The 22,727-nt window shown below is 34.0% G+C and overlaps 1 protein-coding gene across 15 annotated transcripts in view; it reads left to right on the forward strand.

Moving 5' to 3' along the window:
* LOC128247032 (glutamate receptor ionotropic, NMDA 2B-like) overlaps positions 1-22,727 on the forward strand; it is a 1,133,867-nt gene that overhangs the window by 584,045 nt on the left and 527,095 nt on the right. For 5 of the 15 annotated variants that reach the window (XM_089347814.1, XM_089347815.1, XM_089347823.1 and 2 more), the window contains one exon: positions 17,602-17,666. The exons of the other annotated variants lie outside the window; for them this stretch is intronic. The gene's annotated coding sequence lies outside the window, so the exon portion shown is untranslated. The remainder of the gene's footprint in view (positions 1-17,601; positions 17,667-22,727) is intronic. 15 annotated transcript variants of the gene reach the window in all.

The raw sequence follows: 22,727 nt of genomic DNA on the forward strand, positions 1-22,727 counted from the left end.
GTTTTACATAATGCTTTTAATTTCTTGATGAATTCTGCATAATGGTTACGTCTTAACAGATTTAACAGCTCCTTGAAATTTAGTACCGGCTTTTTCCAATAACTGCTGAGGTTTCGAGATTAAATACGGGTTTAATTTATTTAGCATCATACTTTTATTGCACGTATATTACCACACCCTCAAAACTGGTGATAAGGCGATATATTTAATATCTAGAAAATGTACAGTCCTGTTTTATATAAACTTCATTGTACAAAGGAAACTTACAAAGTTGTTCCGGTACAATTTCCATCTTCAAATTCAAAACCTTAAAATTTTCCTTGGCGTGTATTATATTTTGTCGATTTTTTTCACTCATCATCAACAGTACGAATTAAATCCCTATTATTCTCATACACCTAGTTAATGAAATAATCAAACAATTAAGTATTATAATACACGTTACCCAGTTACATAATTATTTTTGTGTGGATGTGACAGATTTCTGATATATTTCACATCAAATACTTAGAAAAAATTAGCCAGATCGGATAAAATTTCACGGCACAAATTAGCAGCAGTTTGAAGTAGTTTTGTGAAACAGCTTAGAAATCTCCAAATTGATATATTTCAGTCTAAATTATATTGCTATTTCTACTGAGCACCACTGAAAGGTGCTCCACCACAGCTAGGACTTTCATGTTCCATGGTCTGGGCAGTCAGAAAAAAATAAAACTGTGACTCTCAATCATGTCTCTATATTCACTTGAAAGGAGAAAATGAGTGTCATAAATATTAAAAAACATTCTTTGAAATATGGGATTTATAAAAATATACTCCAGACTATACAAGATCTTAGAATTACACTAAAATATACTATGTACTCTATTCAAATCTGTCGGACTGGCGTTCTCATCTGGCTGTTGTAAGCAACAGGTTTCTTCCGGCGTCTTGTGTTGAACTCAACTGGCTTATTGGAATTTTGAACCTAACCTTTTATTTGACCCATTGTTCTTTGTTTTCATTCAGTAATTTCTGAACGAAAGTTCAGATTTTAGAAAATGAAGATGAAATACCATATTGTATTTAGTGACTGTACTTTAGATTTCGGGGTTTTGTAATTAAATAACACAGTTATCTTCATTACCTTTTCATTTTCCAGGATTCCAACATTGATAAAATTAATCATTAAATTAAAAGCTGATATCAACCTAACCAAGTATACAATTTCTTTGCAATATAAGTGTCCTTGGACAAAAGTTAAAAATATAAAAAGTACATATAAATTCCCTCATTTTAATCAAATACAAAGAATTTATTTTACAAATTCCAAACACTCAACAGATGTAACAAGAAACCTTATGTATAAATTGTTCTTTCATATCTTTAAAGATAAAATAACGACCTCAATAATACGAGAACAATGGATAGAATTTATCCCAGTCGTATGTGAATGAATATTTTAAACTTTGATACTTAACGTCATTCATTTATCTTACTTCGTTATTCATTCTGACACTGCTTTCAAAATACTACGTGTTACAATACATCTATTTTTATGTACAAACCTTATCTACACAACTTAATATCGTGAAACATTTCTACTGATCAACTTAGTGTATTATAGCTGTGAAAGGAGACAGTATTATCAGACCAACATATACAAAGGTATAATGCGTACACACGTCAGTATATATGTATATATACTCATGGTGTGTATATAAAGATATATATAAACACACACAGATGTGTGTATATATATATATGTATGTGTGTGTGCGTGTATATTTACATATACATACATATATAAAGATATGAACACATATCTATATATATATATATATATATATATATATATATATATATGTATTTATATATATGTGTATTTATATATATGTATGTATTTATATATATATATATATATATATATATATATATATATATATATATATATATATATATATATATATATATATATAATTATATACACACACATATATATATATATAATTATATACACACATATATATATGAATGTATTTATATAGATACACACACACACATACCTATATATACAAGTGTGTGTACAAACACGCATATATTTACATTCATCATGTCTGTGCGTGTGTGTGGTGGGGATTCGAGCTAAATTTGATAGCTTGCATGAAAGGAAATGAAACACAATATCTCATCCAAAATTAAAACATTTCAAAATGGTTGGGAGATAACAATTTACTGAAAGTGTCCGCCCTTAGCTTCCACTAGTGCCTCAAAACGGCTCCTTAATCTGGCGTACGCGTTCCTCCATGTGTCCCTAGCAATAGATTTGGACATCTTCTTGACCATAGTTTCCAACAGTTTCACATAGCCTCCTGAATTGAGCGGTAAGGCCTGTTCATCAATTGTTGGATACACCCCGTCTTGAGGACATAGTCAGGACACGTTCTGTGTCCCTGCCCGCTGGCTATTGCCTTGTAGTCTACATGGCAGCTGTCTTTGTCACGCCTCGCAGCCTTTACAGTGTTCACAGTGCATTGAGCAGCAGTCATGTAGTCGGAATTTTGACACCTGGCGCGAATCATCATGATAAAGATAACTCTTTTCCAATATTTATATGGCCTCCAGTCATCCAATGCCAGCTAACTTTTACACAACTACAACTATAATGTTTATGCTCTCCAACGCCGTTGACTGTTCACAAGTACATCAAATTATTCCTGAAAAAAAAGGAAACATTGGAAATCGTCAAATTTAGCCCGAACACACTTATACATGTATATATGCATAATACTTACTAATTCATGTGTGTGTAAAGGTATCTGCATGTTTACATATTCACACCCACATATGTTTAGTGCATATGCGTATATGAATATATATCTAAACGCACACATCACACAAATATATATACACATAAGCATAACGTGTGAACAAAGAATGATCTGCATTGTAAACTCTGCATTTTATACTCGAATAAAATATCGCATGGAATAATGCTGTTTAACGCTTCTGTCCCACATCAGTTTCCCATGGATTCATTGAATCATGTGTCACTCATTTAATCAGTTGAATAATCTCTGAAAACAGTGACTTCTTAAAGGTTTTCATCCAAGTGTGACGATCGCTAATTGTAGTTAATCTTCCCCTTGAAATCCAGGGATTTCTGGGGAAATAAATTTAGTTATAATTCCTTGAATGTTTGCCGTTTTATAGATCTTTTCTTGTAGTATCAGTAACAGAGAGCAGTGCAATTTCGTCATCTACAGACTTATATTCTGTTACCACTCCTAAGTTGGGTGGCTGTGCTACTGAGCATGATTTTAATTCAGTGCATAGTGATGTATGCAGCGGTGTTATTCAGGCAGGTGTAATGAATTTACCGTTACGAGCATTGAAAATGTTTTATTCGTGAGACGGTTGCAAATGTTGTCCTATTAAAGTTTGAAACTTTCAGCCTACTTTCAACGATTGGGATAAAATTCACAAAATTGACTCTACAACTTTTTTCATATATAAAATTTAAAAAAATGAAAGCAATCAGCATTCAATATTTTTGATTGGACATATACGTAATGAATACCATTTGACAGAGCTCTACATTAAAACATTACGGAGGAGGACACGTTCACTAAATTCAGAGACATCAGACTTGGTGGACGTGTCATACTCAAATGCGAATCTTGAAGTAACGAGGAACTGAGTCAAAATGACTTGTGAACCCTTATAAAATTTCATGACAAAAACTAGCACACTTGAATAGGCACACCTAATTAAAATCGTTTAAATACTGGAATTATCTGTGAACCTCTACATTCCCAAAACAAAAGGTTATAATTTCCCATAAAAACAACAACATCCAAACTAAGTGGCGCATCTACTTACGAACTAACATTCTCACCGGTCTACTCTCTATTGTGCACCAATAAGGCTGAAGCTGACACGCCTAAATACCTGACTGTAAAGTTCTACAGGCATGAATGGATTTTGAACGATAAATCAACTTCAAATTTAATCAATAAATTCTTCCACTACAGCCTACACTTCAACAGAATTGTCATTCAACAGGGATTCGCCCACTATAGAAAATTTTAATTTAATCAGTGACTACAGGAATCCAAGATGAATTCGAATGTGTCACAATTCAATGATGGCCTAGCAAGCCGACACTTCGAAGTCCCTATCAAATACTATTTTTGCTAAAGAATATATAATATTAATAGTATTATATATATACAGAGTGAGAGAGAGAGAAATACAGACACAAAAATAGGATAAGCGATAAATGAAAAAGTGATTCATATGAAAGTATGATAACCTTGATCTACTTCATGTACTTAGTCTTATCATCATCCGCACCGACCTTGTTCTGACTCAAAATTCACCTTATTTGAGCGAAAGCTCAGCATCTTATATCTTCGTACTGATATGTCATGTCACTTCACTGTCATTTGATCTCACATGATGTATATGCATTTCATAAATCATATACGACTGGGTTCAGCGTGCCTGTATTCATATTAATGATTTTTACGCACTCTCACACACACGCACGTAAAAATATATATGCGTACGATATTATGTATGTATAAATACACACACGCGCATATTATAAATATATATATATATACGATTGTAAGTATGTATAAATACATGCATACTCACGCACTCATATACACACACACATACACACACATACACATGAAGCACATAGTTTAATGCGTGTGTTCTTATTAAATTGCGTTTTTGCCTTTGTTTGCTGTCTCTCTATCTGTATATCTGTGACTCCTCTGGTAAATCTACGTCATCTATACTTTCCTGGCAAGCAAACATTATATTTATGATTTGCGAAATGAAGAAAGATGGACGAGTATTAAAATTTACATTAGATCCGTACTTCATCGTGTGTATTATCATTGGCATTTTGCCATTTAACTGTCGAACAATAAACACACAAGATTTACTAATCCACGCCGCTAAACGTCAATATTATTGTCACTGTGTACGGTCTCTAGTATCATGAGGATAAACACCCCTTTAAGAAAAAGTATGGTAAATTAGATGATTATGACTAGAGTAGAGTAGCAATACTATTACTTATAGTGTGGTTGTTTCAGTTAGTCATTGTAAATATAGCAATCCTTCGACTATCGCGGGTGTTACGTTCCAGGAGCTCACAGAAATAATTAAAGTCTAAGAAATATAATACATATCGGCCGCAGAAACCCGCGATATACTGAGAAGTCCGCGATGTACTGAGTGCGCAATAGGTGAACCGCGATCTATCGAAGAATTACTGGAATTCTGATATTACTGAACAGTTGGTTAATATTACATGGTATGGTTGGCACTCCGTCGGTTACGACGACGAGGGTTCCAGTTGATCCGATCAACGGAACAGCCTGCTCGTGAAATTAACGTGCAAGTGGCTGAGCACTCCACAGACACGTGTACCCTTAACGTAGTTCTCGGGGAAATTCAGCGTGACGCAGAGTGTGACAAGGCTGGTCCTTTGAAATACAGGCACAACAGAAACAGGAAGAAATAGTCAGAGAAAGTTGTGGTGAAAGAATCCAGCAGGGTTCGCCATCACGCCATTTGCTGGAGTCTTGTGGAACTTTTAATATCACATACACTCACATATAAGCACGTACATACGTAGACACAGACACAATTGCATTATACATTACCACACACACTCGCGTAAATGTATATATTCAAGTAGACATTGTTTTAAAGAATTTGAAGATTTATAATTCCACAGGGAGTTCTCGAAAAAAAAAAAAAATTGGGAAATAGGAGTGCAATTCACTGATTTCGATATTCGAATGAAACATAGTCTTGTGTACCATAATCTAAAAATATTATACAATTTTCTCAGAGCCGAATCAACTTATATTCTTGGGGACGCTATTAGTGATTTACAATTTTTTTTTAAATATATGGGTAGTATGCAGATTTGAATGTGAATTCAATTTAGGCTCGAAGATTGATGTGGTATAATGCACACTGTAACACGCCAAAACTTAAAACATGTATATTACATAGTGTCCAGCTATGTACTAGCTGCTTCAGGAATCTCACAATGTATCCACGAAGTGTATCTTATTTCTCCACAGCATTCAGAGGTAAAAGTTCTAAAACACTTTCACTATCTTGAATTCATGGCCACACGACATACCAACAAATTTAAGAGCTGATATTATCAGGGCTTGGATTCATTTAGATCGAGAGACAAAAAAATTGTCCAGTTCCGTGCTCCTAATCTTATTGAGTCTCAGAAACCGCGCATCAGACAATATCCTGTCTGTTTTACATTTCTATATCATTACTATATAGAAAAAACTTCCTCTAATTGGGTAAATTGGAGGATTTCTGCACTAGCAGTCTAGTTTATGAGTTAGGGGTCTATTCTTTATATGCTGTGTCATGCGGCGTGATTTGGAAAGTGTTCCTTGCAGAAATGGGTGTGTTATATTCTGACTCATGTTTCTGATCGATAAAATAATGTTCATTAGTATATCGCAATAGAGTGGATCCATTATTATAATTTTCCTTTACACAGTGGAGTAATACATCATGATATATCAAAGAGAAATTTAATTATATTGAATACGCATAGATATATGTGTGTGTGTGTGTGTGTGTGTGTGTGTGTGTGTGGTATGTGTGTGTGTGTGTGTGTGTGTGGTCTGTGTGTGTGTGTGGTATGTGTGTGTGTGTGTATGTGTGATATATATATATATATATATACATATATATATATATATATATGATTCAAGCTGCAGTGTCGCATGCATCTAGCATGCACGTAAGATTTTTATATAAAATCACATGAGAATATGAACGCACCACTTTCTTCTTTTCCTTCCTTTATTTTATGTACAGGTTTTGAAGCAATTGCCAATTACCTCAAAAGGAGATAAATAACGTTAAATGTAAGTGCTGTCTGTAAAATGAAGCGGGCCGGTATTTTAAAATTTGAAGATATAAAATTCCTTATAAGCGAAACAATTTTCACAATAAAATATTTCTATGCTCAATAGAAATAAAAGACCAATAAAAAGACTCGAAAATTTCAGTCGATAGTGTAAGGGCAATGCGGAAATACATAAGCACGATTACTGTAATAGCATTAAAATTGAATGCATTGGGGGAAGTAACTGCAGTGTATGAAAAGAGATAATGATGTTTTTTTTTTCTAGGGCAACTTTTGGAAATGCATGAACCAACTATAGCGTAGCATCCATGTGTGCTTTATGTCGTAGCATCAATTCTAACTTAAATAAATGACTTCTTCACCGGAACGTACACCTTTACAAATGAGTATTGCGTCACTGAATACATTGTCTCTCTAGATATGTATAGAAACCCTACACATTTGTCACAAGCTATATTGTTGTTGTTGTTGTTATTATTATTATTATTATTATTATTATTATTATTATTATTATTAAGAAGGTGGCGAGCTGGCATAATCGTTAGCACACCCACCGAAGTCGACTTTTACTTTCATCCTTTCAGGGTCCATAAATTAAATACCAATTGAACACTGGGGTCGATGAAATCGATACATCCCGTCTCCCTAAATGGCTGCTCTTGTGGCAAAATTATTATCATTATTATTATTATTATTAAGGTGGCGAGCTGGCAGAATCGTAGCGCACTGGAAAAAATGCTTAGCGGTATTCCTTCTGACTATACGTTCTAAGTTCAAATTCTGCCCAGGTCGACTTTACCTTTCATCCTTACGTGGTTCGATGAAATAAGTACCATTTGAGTCGTGAGGTTGATGTAACCCACATGTCTACCTCTCCAAATTTCATTCCTTGTACCTATAGTAGAAAGAGTTATTATTGTTAAGACAACAAGTTGGGAGAACCGTTAGCACGCCAGGCAAAATGCTTCGCTGCATTTCGTCTGTGTTTATGTTCTGAGTTCAAATCTCGCCGAGGTCACCGTTACCTTTCATCCTATTGTAGTTGATAAAATAAGTGTCAGTTATGTACTGGGGATCTATGTAATCGTCTAGTCTCCTCCTCAAATTTCAGGCCTTATGCCCAACGTAGAAAGGCGCGCGTAAGCGAAAACAGGATACTGTAATCACTGGTCTCTGTGTGTCTATGTTTCTGCAAAATTACTGGAAAACGGCTGAAAGGATTTTCACTAAATTGGGGAGAAATGCTCATTGGGCGAATGGCTCAAAATGATGAAAATTTGGTTTGATTATCTTCAAATATACATCAATACATACATATATATTCGAATCTGTGTGTGTCTTTGTGTGTTTGTGTGTGTGTGTGTGTGTGTGTGTGGCGTGCGCGAGTACTTGCGTGTGTGTGTCTCTGTTTGTTTGTTTGTGTGTGTGTGTGTGTGTGTTTGTGTGGTGTGCGTGAGTACTTGCGTGTGTGTATGTGTGTATAGTGATAGACATACGTGATAGACATACGTGATAGACGTGATAGACATACGTGATAGACGTATGTGTGTATGTGTGTATAGTGTATAGTGATAGACCTTTGTCTAAGTAGTGAGTGCAATTTACTTTGTTATCATAAAGCACGTTTAAATCCTGAATAGTTTTGTTCTAAGTCATTTGCTTCATAGACCATTATTTATGACAATCAGGCGTAGTTCGTTGCGGAATGGAATGCGGTGACTGAAAACAGGGCAGACAGAAAAACAGAATTGCCATGTTTAATAAAGATAAGAAAGTTTAAACTATCACATTGGCATGCAAAATATGTATGGCTACACATATCCTTTTGCATCCTTTTCGTAATAATTTTTGGCTGGATGGCGGTGAGATGGCAGAAACATTAGCACGCCGGAGGAAATGCTTAGAGGTATTTCGTTTGTCTTTACGTTCTGAGTTCAAATTCTGCCGAGGTAGACTTTGCTTTTCATCCTTTCGGGGTCGATTAAATAAGTACCAGTTACGCACTGGAGTCGATATAATCAACGTAATCCGTTTGTCTGTCCTTGTTTATCCACTCTGTGTGTTGCCCCTTGTGGGCAGTAAAGAAATAAGAAACGTTAGCACGCCGGACGAAATGCTTAGCGGTATTTCGTTTGTCTTTCGTTCTGAGTTCTGGGTTCAAATTCCGCCGAGGTAGACTTTGCCTTTCATCCATTCGGGTTCGGTTAAATAAGTACCAGTTACGCACTGGAGTCGATATAATCGACTTAATCCCTTTGTCTGTCCTTGTTTGTCCCCTCTATGTTTAGCCCCTTGTGGGCAATAAAGAAATAAGAAACGTAAGCGCGCCGGGCGAAATGCTTAGCGGTATTTCGTTTGTTTTTACGTTCTTATTTCAAATTCTGCCAAGGTAGACTTTGCCTTTCATCCTTTCGGTGTCGATAAATTAAGTACCAGTTACGTACTAGGTTCGATCTAATCGACTGGCCACCTCGCCAAAAGTTTCAGGCCTTGTGCCTAGAGTAGAAATAGACATGCTCTTTGTATCTTCAGTGAATGTGTGAGCACTGATGTTTGATTGTGGAATTTTTTTTTATTTTATAATGTCTACCGTTAATACATGGTGAAGGAAAAGTTCAAACGCTTAAACATGAATATGCATCTAACGTCATTGACAATGACCGTACGTATTGATACTATAATAAATCTAAATAGCAAACATATTTGTGCCAGACTGAACAGCTAAAACAATTAACATGTAATACGTTAGTATTATAATAGATCATAATAGACGGGGTAAATGTTTTGTAACTATGCAAGTAGGCAATTAATGACCATATCGTAAATACGCGATGAAAACTTTTGTTAGATAATACCATTTATCAATGAGTCAGTTATTAAAAGAAAGCAAACATAAAATGCATGTCTGTTGTAAATGGCGTATATTATCCTAACACTAAGCTATTGTTATTTCATATCTAAATATACAGGGGCACATGTAAGGAGACATTAATATTACATAGCAGTTATTTTAAGTGCTTCAGGAACGAAATCATTAAAAGCAACTATTTCAGAGTGAAAAGTACGAAAGCGCCATTGATGGAACGTAATTGCTGGGCGACTAGGTAATCAACTAGTCTACGGCGCCCCTGCCATTATCTCTTCTGAAAATAGTATTACGTACTATTGATAGTCTCTCCACTATTTTATATATATATATATGTATATATATATATATAATATATATATATATATATATATATATATATATATATATATATATATATATATATATATATATATATATATATATATATATATATATATATATATATATATATATATGCAGGTACGGCCGTATAGTTAAACAATTCGATTTTCACTCATTTCCTGTCGGTTTCAGTTCCACTAGGTGGAAGTGTTTGTTATAGCCCTGGGTCTTCCAGTACATTGTGGGTGAATTTGGTAATGGAAACTGTTGGAAGTCATATGTGTGTGTGTGTTTAAGTATCTTTGGTTTTGTATTTCACTGCCCATACCCTACATCATAACCGCTGTTGGTTTGATTGTGTTCTCCGTGAATTAGCGCTTCGCGGAAATGAGCGATAGAATATACTCTCCAAATATAATTACTGGTGTTCGAACTGTTTGACTTAATATATCAAGGCATCCAGCCTTCAGCATGAACAGCTAAAACAATTAACATGTATAATGCATTAAACAATTAAAGCTACATACATGCATACATACAACTTGCAACAGAAATGGTAGGCAGTTACATTGAAGTTTCGGCTTGGTAGCATTCGTTAGATTGGATTACTCTCTATTTCCAAACTATATACATATTTGTGGTGCTTCATCGTTGGAGTGGATCAATATGGTTACAAATTAGGTCTGAGGTAGCAAGGTTTTTCTTGTGATAAAATTGGATGAATACAAGAAAAGAGTTGAAGGGAAAACAAGTAGAATAAGACGGTAAGATAACCATGTGGGAAATGAGGAGGTAATAAGGATTAAACATCTCGAACACAATCACATTTTGTAAATGAACCATTTAATATACATATGTATATACACATATATACATATATACATATATATATATATATATATATATATATATATATATATATATATATATATATATATATATATATATATAGAGAGAGAGAGAGAGAGAGAGAGAGAGAGAGAGAGAGAGCGAGATAGAGAGAGAGAGAGAGAGAGAGAGAGATAGATAGATAGATAGATAGATAGATAGATAGATATATAGATAGATAGATAGATAGATAGATAGATGCATACATACATATATATATATACACATACACACATATATATATATGCATATATATATATATATATATATATATATATATATATATATATATATATATATATATATACAACTCTTCGTTTTACCAAATATGTAATTTTTTAAAATATGAATTTAAAGTATAAATTTCTTAAATTTTTTTTTTAAGTTGTAAATTCTTTATCAGAACGTCACTAAACTTTTGGGAAGTTCCTTTCTAGTACACAAATACAAACATACATACATACATACACGCATACATACATACATACATACATACATACATACATATTTCCTTTATAAAACCTGATCGTGAGCTAGAGCTAACCCAGAACATCTTTCAAATTCACTTGTTAATTCTTCAATGCCACACGAAATGAGGCTTCCAGCTGCATATAGCAGGGAGTCTGAATTAGTCTAACAATTCTCTGAGAAACTCTTGAACATCACACAATTATTTCGTGGATATTGTGTCAATTTTGGGTCTTTCATGCCTCAAATCTCGTTCCAAGGAAGCCTGTCAATCAAAGTACATATCATGTATAGACTACAGATAAAGGTGTGTGGAATAGTGGGTAAGGTGTGTGGAATAGTGGGTAAGGTTATTAGACTCACAGCCTTTAGGTCGTGGTTTCGTTTCCCATAACAGTTAGTGCGACTTGCTCCTGACCAAAATACTTCATTTTCGCGTTGCTTCAATCCATTTCAGCTTGAAATGAGAACCAGCAACAGATGCAGGATGACACTGAAACTAACCTGTGCCCTTTAAGTAAAGGAAATGGTTGTCTTGGATGGTTGTATTCCATGCAAAAGTTAAGAGCTGCGGCCTGATGAACCTACAGGCTCGTGACACACTTTAAATCTAAATAGAGTCTAAAGATGGAAATATGTTGTTTTTTGTTGGGTTTTTTTTTTAGATATTTTCATCAATATAAATCACATAGCCGGAATAACTAATCAATCGATTATATAAACTTGAGGGATGGATTAATGTCACTTCTTAATTTACGCTTCAGTTTATACCTTATGTACACTCCACCAAAAATATAACATGTCACATTTTTATTTCTCTTACATCCACATTATTGCACCAATACCACTCTACACACATGAAGGTATGTTTTATGTACATGTGATCGCCCGAAACATTAAAGATAGTAACCAAATTTTCAGATCTCAATTTAGAATCTGAAAAACGTAATGTCATTTAAATAAGGTGGTTTTAAATATATCTATGAAGACATGGGTTTCGTGGATGAAACATGATTATAAGTATCATCCCATTTGGTCAGGGGCTAAACAGGGGAAACAATATATATTTTCGAATAAATTAATTTCCTTTTTTTTTTTTTGGAATAAGTATTAAATAATTACATGCTTAAACTTGAATAAGTAGTTATTTATATAACAATTTTGACACATTAAAAAAAAATAATGGTCTAATGCTGTTATATTTACACGTGAAAATAAATGCACTGCCTACTCACAGAATTGCTTAAAGTGAACACTTGATGGTATACCTGTAGGTGTATATGAGAATAAATAGATGAGGATAGTCAGAGATATAGGCATAGATATACAACGAGCGCACTTTAAATTACATTACGAAAACGTGCTGGTAGCAACAGAACTAAAGAACCGTTCATCTAAACACTAGCTCACACACAACCCTTTTTACGAGAACGTATACATATATGCTGCCCATAAGCACACATTTCTATTTTCGATAATAAACCAAAGACAGATGTACGCGCGCTCACACACACAAAGACACAAGATGTATATACATATATCAAGATAGCTTAGAGTCTAGCAAGATATTAAGAAAAAGGGCTCTTCTATTAATTCTTATCTTTTCATTTCAATAAGGTGGAATCATTATTTATGAATGTACATCCAGCACTTTGTCTCTGCGCTATACTCACATTCTCTCACACTTCTCCCGATATGTGACTTTCTACTAAATATATATGTATATATGTATGCATAAACACACACACACACACACACACACACACATATACGTATATATGTATTTCTATATTTACATATATGTACGTATAAATATGTACGAGCATATATATAGTATACAAGTGCATACATACGTACACATATAACCATATATTATAGTTCGGCGTATTTCCTTATGTATGTGTCGATTGTCTTCTAGTAACTTCCTATCACCTAACATATGATTCAAAACCGACCTATGAGCCAACAGAGCGCCTAATGTTTAATGTTCTTATCTCTCTTTCTGCTTAATTGACTTCATGAGAGAAGCGACAACCTCTTGCTACACCTCTCCTTCTTTTCTATTTTATTATCTTCTTTTTTATTATTGCATTTTGTTAATCCCAAATCAGCTCGAATCGAGCTGCCTTACACTAAAGGATGCTCCACCGATAGCCATCCCATCTCATTTTCATGCATTATTAGCCCATGGCTACATTGTCTTTTATGCTAACAACGGTGCGATTCCGGGAAATCTTGTCTCCTATTCCATTGCAGTTCGAAATAACACTTCCAATCCTCAATATTTGGATTATTGAAATATCATCCATTTATCCCTTTTTAACCTCTACTCTCTGCGATTATTAGATATCACATAGGGATTCCTTCCATCATTACATCTTCGTGATATCTGTTACAACTCATATTTATACAATACTTTCAGTAATTGATGTTGCTAGCTTCTCTAGATATTTATTTCGTCTGGTCAAAACGGTTGACATACCCATTATTTGCAATTCTCAATAACCAGATAACAAAAAAGGCAAACAAAAATATTCCTTAATTCAAAATAGCACTGTCTTACAGTCAGAGGGTAGAATAAAAAGACACTAACTTCGTTGACCAATCATTATTCGAGCTAGCATAAGGCAGCGAGCTGGCAGAATCGTTGCAAGCCAGGATATATGCTTAGCCCCATTTCGTCCGTCTTTACGTTCTGTGTTCAAGTTCCGCCGAGGTTGACTTTATCTTTCATCCTTTCGGGGTCGATGAAATAAGTACACAATGGAATCGATGAAATCGACAATCCACCCACCAAAAAAAAAAAAAATAATAATAATTAGGCCGTGTGCCTATAGTAGAAAGAATTATTTTTATTACTAATATAGTGGTAAGCTGGAAGAATCGTTGGCACGTCGGAAAAAATGTTTAGTAGTATTTCTTCTGGATTTGCTCTCTAAATTCAAATACCGGTGAAGTCAACTTTCGGGATTAATGAATTAAGTACCAGCTACGCACTGGAATCGATGTAATCGACTGGTATCCCTCCTTAAAATTTCTGCAGCACTCAATTTCTCCCATGACCATATAGTTGAGAGGAGTATTATTAAATAATTCTCACTATTATCACTATTGTTGTCTAAGGCGGCGAGCTGCCAGAATAGTTAGCACAACGGGCAGTATTTCGTTTGTTGCTACGTCCTGATTTCAAATTCCGCCGAGGTCGATTTGGCCTTACATCTATTCGGGGTCGATAAAATAACTATCAGTTGACCACCGGAGTCGATGTAATCTTCCCCTCCCCCCAAATTGTTGCCCCTGTGGAAAAATTTGAAACCACTATTATTATTGTTGTTACAGTTATTATTGTGAAAGCAATCGACCTTATTTTTCATATTATTTTTATTGGATTATTGTTGGGTTCTAAAAAGGAAGACGTATTCTGTGATGCACTTGTGATAAATTAGAAAATTCAACGGATTTCAAGCTAAACTGAAAGTATTTGCTTACATATAATATGTGAGGTAGAACTTTTATTACTGGAATTTATCACACTTGTAACAAAAAATAATGAATGGTGTAACAAAAAATAATGAATTTTCGAAATATTTCAAACAGGGTGACAAAGTCAATGTATGGTGAGAAAACTACAGTAAAATGGAATCAAAAAAACATTTAAGCGAACTTACTATGGATATTCGAGATATCTTCCATTTAAACAATACACAGGACCATATACAATGTCACCCCTCTTTGGAATACACACAAACAGTCCTAGTCAAGATTGTAGTGGAGAAAGTATAATAAATATATAAATTGTATATGCCATTATTACCAGCTACACGCAAGAGAATATTTAAACCAAATGGCTCTTTTGCAGAACCACTTTTTGGAATGAATTTTAGGGCTTATAAATCCAATATTGTCCTATCCTTCCTTAATACCGGTTCCCATATGCTATTCATATCTGCACTCGGTCTGCTTAGGAAGTTGTTGTGTCCTAGCATATGTGCTGCTTCTTTTAGTTTTCGTATTTTCTAGTGGTGTTCTCTGTCTATTATTTTAACTTCATCCCACAGGGTGTAGTGGTCTCCATTTTTCCATACATGATCAGCTATCAATATCTCCTTGTGTCACAGCTTTGCGATGTTCCTCTACCCATATTTTAAGAGGGTGGCATGTTTCGCCTTTGTATAACCTACCACAGCTGCATGGGATGGAGTACATGCAGTTTTTGTTCATGTTCTCTTCTATTGGTGGTTTTACCCGATGGAGATATTTGCGAAGTGACGTATTACTCTTGGATACTGTCCTCATGCCATATGGGCCGCATATCTTGTGTATTATTTCGGAGAGGCCTTTCACATAGAGTAGACACACTGTAGACAGTTTATTGGAGGGTATATCAGCCGAAACGTTGTGTTAACAACAAACAAGATTAGGACAAGTATCCGTCAAATGTAAATAATATATATAATTCCTCATCTCTTAAAAATGGAACTGTACATATCTGTGTGTTTCTATTTGTTCCTCGTAAGAAAAAAATATGGTATAAATATTCTCTTGCATGTTTGAATGGATACATGATGCAAAATGAAGAAGGGGCTATTATTACTAATATATATATATATATATATATATATATATATATATATATATATATATATATATATGTATATATATATAATAGGAAATATTTACTGTGGATAATGAGTAACTCAAGAATAGTTCAGTATTGGAAAACCCTGTATTCTAATAAACAATGAAAAGTTTCAGATGAAGTCATCTTCGTGCGATGAACGATGGAAGACATCATTGTCTTTTGAACGGTAAACAACCAGCCATGAAATATATATAATGGAGATGTCGTTATATTTCGCTGTATGTATTTGTTTACAGTTTACACAAACACACATTACATTCACTTATATTTATATATGTATATATATATATATATATATATATATATATATATATATATATATATATATATATATATATATATATATATATATATATATATATATATATATATATATATATATATATATATATATATATATACATATATATATATATATATATATATATATATATATATATATATACATATATGTGCGTACGTGTATATGTGAATTGTTTCTGAAACGTATGTGGTTGAGAAATGTAAGGAACAAGTAACATTAAGGATATGAGCAACATATAGAAGAATCAAAAATAATGTAGAACATATGTTACAGATTTTGGCATCTATCATTGCAAAGCAAGATCAATAATCACCTAACTATGAGTCTTTACGCATGTCTCTGTGTGTTTATCTATCGCTGTATAAATTTATTTGCTTGTCTATCTGTCTTTCACATGACAGGAATGCTTACTAAACTGTAGAATACAAAACTAAAATTCGACGGATTTTAACCTTTCTTTTCTCTCTCTCTCATATATATATATATATATATATAAGATGGAGGGGGAAACCCCACAGATATAAATCTAAGACATTTAAATTTAGAAAGAAATTAATAAAACCCTTTAAAATGTATGTATAGAAAATCAAAAATATTATCGGTGTCAATGATGAATTTCATTTTATCAGATATTTCAAAAAAACATTTGGAATTTGAAGTAAAAACAGTTTGTGTTTATCTTCTGCTTGTGGAATGTCTGGAATTGTTCATGGAATTTTTCAGTAAAATCTTCTTTAAATATAATTTGTTTGGAAATAATTTGGTATAGAGTTCAAGGTGTCAAAGAGAAAAAGAGGGGGGTGTAGTTGTCTTGTCTAAAAAATGTCAGTGGGTTCCTGCTCAGGGAGTGGCGTAAAATCATCTATTGAATGTGTTTTATGTCAGGGCTCTGTGTGTGTGTTTGTGTGTTTTCTATACTTTCAATATGTTTGAAATGGGATCAGCTGTGTGTTAATGTATGTTGTGATAGATGTTTACTTAAGAGTTCTATTAAGGAATTAAGGTTTGCCTTCCTTTTGGTGTGTGTGGGTTTGATCCGCGATGTTTATTTTGAGTGTTTCCAGAAGTGTGTATGTGTGTTTACGCCGTGTGTGTGTGTGTGTGTGTGCTGTTTTCGAAGTTTTCTTTGGCGTGCGTATGTGTGTGTGTGTGTGTGTTTTGCGATGTTATATATCAATTTTTCTTCCATGCAGCACTCAATTTCTCCCATGACCAATTATTGAGATGATTAAGTATTGAGATGTTTATCAACATAAAGGTAATGGATCACTTGACTTGTTTTCATTCATATATTCATTGTAAAACCTAAAATGTTCGCTTAGTTAGACTATTTACCTAGCTACATTCTCCACCCGGTTATTCAAACGTCAACCACCATTGTAACGCTGAGGGAATATTTGTGTGCATGAGTGAGTGTGAGAGAGAAAGAGAGAGAGATGGAGAGCGGTATAGAAGGATAAAACAAACTCCTACATACAATACTAGCAACACATGCAGAAACACTTCAATGTAAGCGCATTTATGCAAGCATTAGGCTCACACAAAGGTATGTCACAAGGAAACTGCTGCAGATGTCTGTGTTTCTTGTCTCGTTTCTTGTCTTACGTTGGTCTACATTCTCTCTCTGCTTATAATCCTTTCTCTGTATTCCTATCTCTTTATACATCTCAGGATGTCTCATTCTCTCTGCAGCTCCCATATAAATTAGTTTCCATCCATACACACATACATACGTACACACAGAGACACACACATTTCATTTACTAATTGTTATATATAAAATCCATTATCAGGGTTTTAGTATGCGATCTTCAAAAGACAAAAGAAATTTCACTCTCGATGCTTTTGTGCTGTTTTGCATACATGCATACATTTATACATACATACATTCATACATACATACATACATACATGCATATATGTATATATAAATGAATACGCATACACATGTACGTATGTAAAAATGTGTGTATGTGTATGACGTTATGCGTGTGACTGTGTGGTACGCCTGAGCTTGTAGCTGTTATTGTTTGATTTTGTAGCTTTCTTTCCGTATGTCTGGCTGTACATTTGTATAGATGTCTGCTGATCATAAAAACTTAAAAACAAAAGCCATTTCTCTAAGCTAAATACCGCTATAGTTAGTTTTATTTAATTGTTTTCCTACAAACTATCGCCATTACTATCTCATATGTGAAACTGTAATTGTATATTGTGACACTTAGCGAATTAATAAACAAATCTTTAAAATATAATAGCTTCTCTTTATGATGTGATGGCTGCTTATAAATACAATAGTAAAAACAAGACAAGTGATAAACAACATGAACATTGAAAACAGTAGCAAGGTTTCAAATGTTGGAAACAAGACTAGCAATTTTGAGGGGAAGGGCCAAGCTGATGAAATCGATTCCAGTACTTGACTGATATATATTTAATAGAAAATGTCACTGTTCACTCATTATGTACAAATCTACTGGCCGTCATATGGTGAAAGTAAGCAATATAGTGCTGGTGTGGCTGTGTGGTAAGAAGTTGGCTTCCCAACCACATTGTCCTGAGCTCCATCCCACTGCATGGCACTTTGGGTATGTGTCTTCTACTATAGCCTTGGGTCGACCAAACCCTTGTGAGTGGATTTGGTAGACGGGACTTGAAAGAAGACCGTCGTATATATATATATATATATATATATATATATATATATGTTATATATATATATGTATGTATGCCACCCTACCATCGGTTAACGACCAATGTTGATGTGTTTACGACCTCATAGCTTAGCGGTTCGACAAAAGAAACCGTAGTAATTAGGGGGAACCTAATGCAGTGGACATTATAATTGTGATGGGAGAAGCCGATATGAGTGGGAGTGGAGATTGAATGAGTCCAGCCTGTTCCGAAAGGCAGCAACCATTGTAACTGTAGTAAAAGAAGTCAGTCTGCGTACAGCAGGAGCAGTAGATTAGAAAGCCATACTTCTTGTATGCCAAATACAAGTGTTATACAGTATCAATAGTTTAGGCTGGGATGAATTATCTCATGGATACAAAAATATAGACCAGAGTTGTTATCATAGATATGGCATGATTGTGCTTTCACCGGAAACGATTCACGCTGATAGTGAGACGGATGAATCGGAGCAATTGTGAGGGACTTAGATGTGTCGTTCTTACGATTAAATGGGGTGATGTACGTTTCTTCCTCTTACGGCACAAGATTCGCTAACCCAAATGAAATACATTTTAGAGGTCTCTGCTCTAGAGGTGTGGGTTCGGTTTGTTGTGCCAAGGTTGTGAGGGGTTGGTACAGGGTTAGGAAAATGTTAGGTTGGAATAAATATAGTTTTATGCGTAAAAGTGGGTGTTGCTGGATGGCACAGTATATTCTTTTACAGTAAGAACAGAACTGAGTCAAATCCAATCCACGCCAGAAGAGACTACATCGCCGCTATAGGTACATCGGTCAACTTATATCGGAATAATGCGATCTTATAAAGATCGAAAAATCCATGAATGAGGGAAAAGATGGGGCCCATGGGCGAAGTATTTCGATTGAAAATTCACATGCTGAACATATTGTTGTATAAAGCAACGTAACTTACAGCAAATTTCTCCAGGAGAATCTCTAAATGGATTTTAGCGGACGAAACCTAAACCACTTGTGGAATTGGCATCACGGAAACTGTATTGCATGCATGTATACATACCTCTTTTTTCACATGTGCATGTATTTATCTCCACAAACACACATACACACACGCACAGATATGTATATCATAGTCCGTATCAATCTCTACGAAAGCGGTTTATTGTGCTATTAGCAAAATAGTTAACTGTATTTATATTATATATTAACTAACACGCATGCGTCTCTCTCTCTCTCTCTCTCTCTCTCTCTCTCTCTCTCTCTGTCTATCTATCTATCTATCCATCCATTCATATATGTGTGTGTATGTGTGTGTATGTGTGTGTGTATTTGTGTGTGTGTGTGTGTGTGTGTGTGTGTGTGTGTGTGTGTGTGTGTGTGTGTGTGTGTCCGTTACTTTTTTGTTATACAGTATCGGTTTTATGTTGGAAAGACCGTTAAATCATCGGAAACACGTTTGCCTTATCTAGAAACGCTAACTTGATGGTGAGGTTAATATAAATATTGTTAATATTGCGTGAACCTTAGACGTGTATAGAGACATATCTTTTATTGAAAATTAATTTAGCATGTCAAAATTTAAAATGTTACCATAAATATTTACAGAAATATCGATAATTGTAAATAATATTTTCTTGGAATAAAAGGAAATTATATCTGAAACAATCAATACTTGTATGTGTTCCATCATTAAAATGGTTTGGTTGGGTTGCACATGCCAAAACGATTCAATGTATTCTCGAAACTTCTTGTCTACGATAGCTTTAATAATTCCTACATTTTGTTTCCATTTCACCACAGCAGAAACTTTATTCCATTAATGTTAGTACTAATAGTAACGCACACATTCTTTTTTCTAGTATATAAACTATATGTGACATTAAAAGTCGAACAATGATAATATAAAATATTGATGTAACCACTGAGAGCCATTATATTTTTCTACGATGTTCAATTGAAAAAATTTCCGAAGAAAATAGCAATAAGACTAACTTTGGATTCAAGCCATCATATGAAATGAAGATGTGTAGTTTATTCTACGTTCCCCACAGCCAAAGAGAAAGACTTAACCTACGCGCCCCGACCTGCTAGAAATAAAGCCAAATGTCTCTCTATTCAATCACACCCACAATTCGAACTCGGTGTACTCAATTGAAATAACATTAAATTAAAATAGCCATTTATGTATTATACTCAATATCTGCGCGCTGTTGAAAAACAGCAGTGTCTTATACAGAATCATACAGTGTATCGTACTTGTTAATATGCATGATGGCGCAGCTTTCCCGCCATAGAAAATATATTTGTAGAGATGCTGTGTTAAAAACAAAACATATAGAAGCGAGCACAGTGTATCTACGTAGAAATAGAAAAAAAAGCGCCATGCCTGTAAACAATATATATACGTTAAGTACGATGCATGACAAGCTATTTTACGCCCATCATTATTACAAAGGAAATGTTTATCCAGAATTCTATAAAACATTATGATATTGGATAAACTAGCCATTGTTAGGAAGTGGTCAACAAGGCTGCTCATCATATAACTGTGTAGAATTAGGATTAATGTAAATTTAAACTTTAATAACTAAATTTGGAGAAAATTCCACTGTTTAGCAGCCATTCCGCAAGTTCCGAAACAAAGAATATAGATTTATACTAATAGTTTATATTACTAGGTAACATTTATTTTATTGTTTCGTATCTTTACAAGACTTGTTTAATATATATATTAGAACTTAATAATAATGTTACACCAATATAAACATAATCCACGTCTTATTTTGATTTGATGTCAAGGCAAAGATCTCTCTTACTTCAAAATACAAATTTCTAATGAATGCAGCTGAACCTGGAAATTGTAAGTTGTAACTAATAGAATGCTATATTCCCCAACTGCAATGTCACAGTGAGACAACAATCGGGTGACCTATCCAAAGATTATTCTGATCAGGTTTATATGAAATATCAGCAATTGTAATTTTCGCAACGTCTTATTCCTCCAGTTATGAACGTTTTCCAAATAAGAGAGGTTTAATACCGTCCGTCATCTATGTTGTTGCAGAGGTTGCTACTACGAGATTGTAGACAATAACTTGTGGTCTGTAAAGTTTTCCATACTTAGTTTCACTTTATAAGTACGAGGCCCATGCAAATTCTTGTATCTTTAATGTGTGTTTAATAATCTTTATGCAATTCATAATTACCCAAAATACACGTTTTCATTAGAATAATCATTTCCTAATCCTTTTTTGATTTATTATGTATATATATATATATATATATATATATATATATATATATATATATATATATATATCATGACCATTAACTGCATCATTTAAAATAAAATAAAATAAAACCCTAAAAGCATTTTCTGAGATGTGATTTTCCTGTTACGTGATACAACTTCCTGTTAATATGTTGCCTATTCAGCTAATCTATACCTCCAGTGCCTTATGATAATCTAACATCAATGAAACGGTAGAATCGCTCGTTTATTGCGATGAAATGAACACATTAGCGTTACTGCTTTATACATAAAATTACTAATATGAGAAAGGATAATTTAAATATGATTTCGTACCTGAACAAGATTAATTGATTGATCATTATTAATGTACTTCGAATTCAATAGATAGTAATACCCCACAGGAATTAAAGTCGG

The sequence above is a fragment of the Octopus bimaculoides genome, chromosome 2 (assembly GCF_046866305.1).
Source record: "Octopus bimaculoides isolate indiv1 chromosome 2, ASM4686630v1, whole genome shotgun sequence".
NCBI classification, from domain to species: domain Eukaryota; kingdom Metazoa; phylum Mollusca; class Cephalopoda; order Octopoda; family Octopodidae; genus Octopus; species Octopus bimaculoides.